General features: G+C 35.9%; 1 non-coding gene across 1 annotated transcript; it reads right to left on the reverse strand.

Annotated features, from left to right (window-relative positions):
- Nucleotides 1–6,155: 6,155 nt before the first annotated feature.
- On the reverse strand, nucleotides 6,156–6,259 carry LOC122218795. Its single transcript, XR_006202123.1, has one exon. It is a non-coding gene; the product is annotated as a U6 spliceosomal RNA (small nuclear RNA).
- Between the last annotated feature and the right edge of the window lie 566 nt (nucleotides 6,260–6,825).

The raw sequence follows: 6,825 nt of genomic DNA on the forward strand, positions 1-6,825 counted from the left end.
ATTTCAGCTGTTTTAGTCTGAAGCCAGGTAGACTCTGCTTTTTGTTCTTTTGTTCATGTATGTGTGCGTGTTCTAACTATTGGCTGTAATAAGCCAATTATCAAAAAAGAAAGCACAGCTTTATTTCCTTGGTATCAAACAAAATCCTCTACAATGAAAGCCTGTCAACTGTTCTGTATTTATTATTGTTGTTGCTGTGATTTTGCTGTTGTTTTAAAGTAAAATTTGCTACCAGCATTTAATGTAATATTTTTTATTTGGCAGCACTAGGCAATAGGCTGATGCTAGACTGAGAAGCAGCTCCCACCTCTAATAGGATGTGTACTTTCAAATACCTGTCAGTATCACTCTGTTGACTGAATCCAGTCTGCTTCCTGTTTCCTGCCTAGCTGTAGCAGATATTTGAATGTGCAGCTTCTGCTCCAACATTCTTACCTTTCATGACCTTGGGTGACTTGCCATAAGTAAGGATGCCAAAAGAGAAAGTCCTTTTGGAAGTGACACTGCTTTGCAAAGTGGAGGGAAGAAGGAGAGATAATGAAATGTCATTGGGGCATTTATTTGAGGCTACAATGTGTCAAGTATGAGAGAGAGAGAGAGATGACAGCTGCACTTGGACTTGAGATATCACACCTGAGTGGCATTCATGTTGTGGAAAGAAGTTGTCATGGGAATGAGTCAATTCTCTGTGAATAAATAATATATTATTTATTATATTAATTATATATAATATGTAACATATATTATTATTTATTATATTAATTTTCACAGAGAATTCTTTTTGAGAGAGAGAGAGAGAGGGAGCATGAGGGGGGAGGGGCAGAAAGAAAGGGGCACAGAGGATCCAAAGCAGGCTCTGTGATTAGAGCAGAGAGACCAATTTGGGGCTCAGTCTCACAAGCCATGAGGTCACGACCTGAGCTGAAGTCAGATGCTTGACCCACTGAGCCACCCAGGTGCTTTATATGTTATATAAAGAAAAGCGCTTCTGATTGAGCCTTGTGGATTATCATAGGTGGATGTTGCGGGGGGTTTGGCTAGATATTATCAAAAGGAATTTGTAGAGAACCAATGAGTCAATTTTCTAGGAAAAAGAAGGAAAATGTATCATAATTGTTTCCTCTTTATTTTTCCATTTTGTTGAACGTATTCACAAGTACGCTGATGGTGAACTTTGAGAAAGCACTGTCACATATTTTACGTAATTTGCCATTTTAAAAATTCATGCTGTTTTTGTCAAAATGACTGATAGAAATCTCCTGATAAAAAATGACAGATGATTTACAAATGTAGATATTTGCAGCTGCATTATTTACTGCTCTAAGCTTTTGATACATATGCCCTAGCAGTTTCAGGAGCAATTCAGTAGAAACATGTCTTATTAAATTATTGTTTGATGACAAAACATTGGCATTTTCTTGGACTTCTAAGAGAGTTAGGTACATCATTTAATTTTCCAAGGCATCATGAGAATTCAATTGAGTTATGCAACTAGAGAATGATAAATCTGATTGACGTAGTTTAACCTCACTTAAAAAGCCTGAATTCTTGATTTTACACGTTATACATAAATTCAGTCTCCATATTAAATAAACGAACTTTATTTAATAAACGAAGTTTATTTAAATGCCTCTTTGACCACAGTGCTTAATCTTAATCACCTCCCTTTCCCTAGAGGTAATCATTGTTACCAGTTTGTTGTACATCCTTCTGGTAATTTATCATTTAAATATTTACTCATATTGAGGTCAATCTATATGTACTAACATGGAACAATCTTCAAAATCTTTTATTGGGTGAAAAAAAACCCAGATTGCATATTAAAACATTAATTATAATAACATTTATATTAAAATAAACATACACATTTAAAACAATACTGTATTTTCTACAAATTCTTGTTATCTGCTTCCTTCTCCTCTTCTTCCTTCTTCAACTACCTTTATATTGATAACCCTTATCTATATTTCAGATTTAGATCTCTCTTCTGCATTCCTAACCTACATTTGTAGTTGCTTAATACACCTCTTAATCTAATCTTTCACGGACACCCTGGCTGAACAATCAAAGCTGAATTTATTACCTTCCCATATTTACCTCCTCCACCTTCTGTTTTCCCTACTTTTGTTACTCTCGCTGCAATTCATGTGGTCATCCAGATGCCTCCCATCTGTCATCAGCCTCCAAATCCAATTGTTTGCAATCTTGTATCCCTAACTCACTTAGCTGTACTATTTATCATATCTGCCTTTGTATATTCCTATTGCCACATAACTTATTTAGGACTTGCACTTTTCATTTAGACCACTGCAATATCTCTGACTAATCTTTCTGTTTCTATTGTAGTGGTTCACAAAGCTATTGGACCACAGATCACCTGGGGGAAATATTCAAGCTATAGATGCCCTTTTCATTGTCATTGCTGAGAAAGGTAGTTTGGGAAGGTGATTCAAGGTCATAGAGTTAATTTAAGAGCTTTCAGGGGCGCCTGGGTGGCTCAGTCGGTTGAGCATCCAACTTCGGCTCAGGTCATGGTCTCGCAGTTTGTCAGTTCGAGCCCAGCTCAGAGCCTGCAGCCTGCTTCAGATTCTGTGTCTCCCTCTCTCTCTGCCCCTCCCCTGCTCATGCTCTGTCTCTGTCTGTCTCTGAAAAATGAATAAACGTTAAAAAAAATTTAAAAGTTTTCATTCTCCCAATTCAAAATGCTTCCCATACTGGACCATCACCTGTGAATTTAGGTCTGTTTAGTTTTCTGTTAGTCCTGTGAATTTAGAACTGTTAATTTTCTATTTTCTGGGGTACTGAAATTAGGATTATGGTTATAAATGTTTAAACTCTTGCTTGCCTAGAGGCTACTGAAAAGTTCAAAGATCTTCAGGGTGAGACCCTAAATACCTATACACGGGCTTCTCACTAAATGTGAACATTATGTTATATTGTGTTTCTGATCTAAAAATTTTTTAACATTCCACTTCAACAAGAAAAAAATTCTAATATTTTAGCTAATCCACAGGGGAATTTATGATGAGGAACATGCCATTGCCAACATTAAAAAAAATCATTGGTGTGGAAAATTCATGAAAGATTTTAAGACTTATAATGCTTTTGTAGGATTAAGATGATATGATATTAAGGAACTAAGAAGACTTTTCCAGTAGGTATAATTACACTAATAAAAGAGATTTATTTCTTAAGCAAGACTGCTTCAAAAGGATGCCATCCTTGTTCATAATTCTAATTTTAAAACAAATCCTTCTTTTCAAAGGTCTCAGAGATTATTAGTTACAAATGAGTAAACTGATCTGATTACGTATTAGTTATTCTCCTATACATGGAGATATGAAAGCATACACATAAGACTGTCATTGACCTTTCCTTGCCCTAAAGCATAATAACACTTGTTGCCACAACTTAATGTGTGGTATGTGTTAATTCAGGGTTGCAGGACTTTATCTTCACCATCATCAATCAAAAAGCATAAATATATTGCAAAAGTTCCTTATGTCTTATATTCAAACTCTTTAAAATGTTTCTCTTTATTTGGAAATGAAAGTTTTTGGACAAACCAGGCAAGAGGAGTTATTTTCATAAACATTTATGCTACTTTTCTCTTGGATTTAATAGAAAAAATCAGTAATATTATTATGTATAGTCAGGGACCATTTATTATTTCCCAGATGAGCCTTGAGACTTCTTCTTATACTTTGATATATTCATCTCTCTCTCTTGATCTCTTCTTTAACTTTTCATCTTCATCTCTTCATGCCCATATGCAGTTCTAGTCCTTATCTGCTCCATGCTTTCCCTTCTTCACCGAACAATTTTGTTTTAATAGAATAAAAGAAAGGAAGTAAAAGCACTTCATTTTTAATTGTATGTAATTTTATTTTAAACCTCTCTTTTGCTTGTAACCCTCCCTGTGAGTCCAGTCCTTGGGGGTTCCAGGGTTCATGTGCTTGCTAAGAAAAAAAAATAGGGGCGCCTGGGTGGCTCAGTCGGTTGAGCATCCGACTTCAGCTCAGGTCACGTTCTTGGGGTTTTTGAGTTGGGGCCCCGCATCGGGCTCTGTCCTGACAGCTCAGAGCCTGGAGCCTGCTTCCGATTCTGTGTCTCCCTCTCTCTCTGCCCCTCCCCTGCTCATGCTCTGTCTCTCTCTGTCTCAAAAATAAATAAAGCATTAAAAAAGAGTTTAGAAATAAAAAGGCCTCGAAAGCAGTAAAAAAAAAATTGTCTAAAGAGTATTGAGGGACTTCACGTAAAACTTGTACAGCTACAGGAAGCTTCTCTCAGCTACAGAATCACTTCTAACCTTATAAAATGTGATACTATTTACTTTATTCAAAACTTCAAGATTGTTTTTAATTTGATTTGCCTATTGAGAGCAAGGCAATATTTAATCGGCCTCTGTTTCCTGATCTTTTTCCTCCCTTGCTTCCGAGAGGTGTGCATGGCGTGTTCTCACATCCTGTTACCAACATTAATGTATGTCACCCTTGCAAATTGTCCTTCATGACTCTTCCTCCATCCATTACTGCAGAGTTCTCTAGTCTGATGTAATCTTGGCTACTGTAAATTTACATTAGTTCAAATTATGTCTTTTTTTTTGACAAAATGCAAAGCGCCCTGTCCAACTTTCAGCCCTGTCATACGACACCAGAGGAAGCTGGCAACTTTATGTGAAACACATGGTGAGTCCCCAACATTCATCAGTTAACGACCGGAATGCAAAGCCGTTTAAACAAGGAGAGAAATAGGCTCCGGTGTCCAAAGGAAAACAAAACAAAACAGCGAAAATAAGATTATATGGTTTGAAGTCCAAAGGATAATTTTCAAAGCTTAAACAAATGATTTACGAAGAATAATTTGCACTTTCCATAAAAGCGAGAACCTCTGAAAGCTGGAGACTGAGAAATTAGGAAGTGCCTGTGGCGGCCGGGGAAAAGTTGTGCTACTGGGAGCATATATAAAGCAGCAAGGTCTTTACCTCTTCGCCAGCCATAAATCCAGAGAGATTATTTGTGCAAAGGTCAATTTGGATACAAATTCTGATCTTTGGAGAGAAAAATTTAAAAGCCTAATCCATGGGTACTGAAAGAAAATAGAGGTCCGTCAGTCAAATGTCTAATTTCACAGAAGAGCAAACTGAGATATTCATTTTTGAAAGTATAACTCTCTTGGAGTATCTCTTAATTCTACTTTCTCTGTTCTCAACCTTTATTACTTGCCCTTGGCACAATATTTTGCCAAACTACAAATAAAATGATGTGACTGGCATATAATTATTATAACTGAAGAAAGAACAAAAAAAAAAACCCCTTTATATTACATGTTAACTATGCTTATAAAGAGAAGGTCCTACAGAAAATAAGAATGACTTTCAGGAACTCTGCCTCCCTCCCATACTTTTCAATGTGGAATTTTCCCAAATTAAGAAAAAAAATCTAAAATTTAGAAAAAAATTTAATTATCATCTGAATGAAGTTCTAAATCCGGTTTTCAGATGATTTTTATTACAAAACAATTGTAAAATTTTAGATTGTTTTCTGATTCAAAGATATATACATATAAAATTTGTAAAAGAAAAAAGCTAATAAAGATAAATAAAAGAAAACAATCAGACTCCCAACAGTACATTTTGATGCAGTTTCTCCCATTTATTCTTATGCTTATTGAAACAGTTTTTTCTTTTCTTTTCTTTTCTTTTCTTTTCTTTTCTTTTCTTTTCTTTTTTCTTTTCTTTTCTTTTCTTTTTTCTTTTCTTTTCTTTTCTTTTTTCTTTTCTTTTCTTTTCTTTTCTTTTTTCTCCTCTCCCCTTCCCTCCCTTCCTCTCCTTTCCTCTTCCTTTCTTTTCTTTTCCTTTCCTTTCTTTTCCTCTCCTCTCCTCTCCTCTCCTCTCCTCTCTCCTCTCCTCTCCTCTCTTCTCTCTTCTCCTCTCTTTTCCTCTCCTCTCTTTTCCTTTCCTTTCCTTTCCTTTCCTTTCCTTTCCTTTCCTCTCCTCTCTTCTCCTCTCCTCTCCTCTCTCCTCTCCTCTCTTCTCTCCTCTCCTCTCTTTTCCTCTCCTCTCCTTTCCTTTCCTTTCCTTTCCTTTCCTTTCCTCTCCTCTCCTCTCCTCTCCTCTCCTCTCCTCTCCTCTCCTTTTCTTTTCTTTTCTTCTTTTACATATGGAACGCTTCACAAATTTGTGTATCATCCTTGCACAAGGGCCATACTAAATTCTGTATCATTCCAATTTTAGTATACATGCTGCTGAAGCAAGCACTATTGACATAATTTTCTACATACAGATTTGTAATCTATTCTATAATTTAAACAAAATTTTAGGATAGTTTTTTCTATGTGTTTAATGTTCAATTTATTTTAAAAGGTGCGTAAAATTTTATCATGTGGAGATACCAGTGTGTGTGTGTGTGTGTGTGTGTGTGAGTGTGTGTGACCTCCACCTCCATCATTTATTCCAGAATTTTTTCTATTTGAAAGATAAGTTTTAAACATTTTTAGATAAAGTCTTTCCATTAAATTGTAAAGAATTACCTTCTTAGGAGGGATGCTTAGAAGGTACTAACATGCGTAAGGTCCATTTGCTTTCTATAAATCTTTCACCAGTTTACACTCTCCCACTAGTGTGTGAGAATGCCTGCCTCACTTCAGTCTTGCCAGTAATGAGTCCTATCGACCAAATATTTGACAATAGCAGGCTAGAAAAGTCATTGGCTAATTTAAAAAAGCCAGTTAGAGTAGGAAGCATAAAACTTTTTTATATAAACTTGAAGTGCATATATGTACATTAACTTGCCTGTGTTGATTTAGAGCCAAGGGCTTTGATTT

This window comes from Panthera leo, chromosome B1 (assembly GCF_018350215.1).
Source record: "Panthera leo isolate Ple1 chromosome B1, P.leo_Ple1_pat1.1, whole genome shotgun sequence".
NCBI classification, from domain to species: Eukaryota; Metazoa; Chordata; class Mammalia; order Carnivora; family Felidae; genus Panthera; species Panthera leo.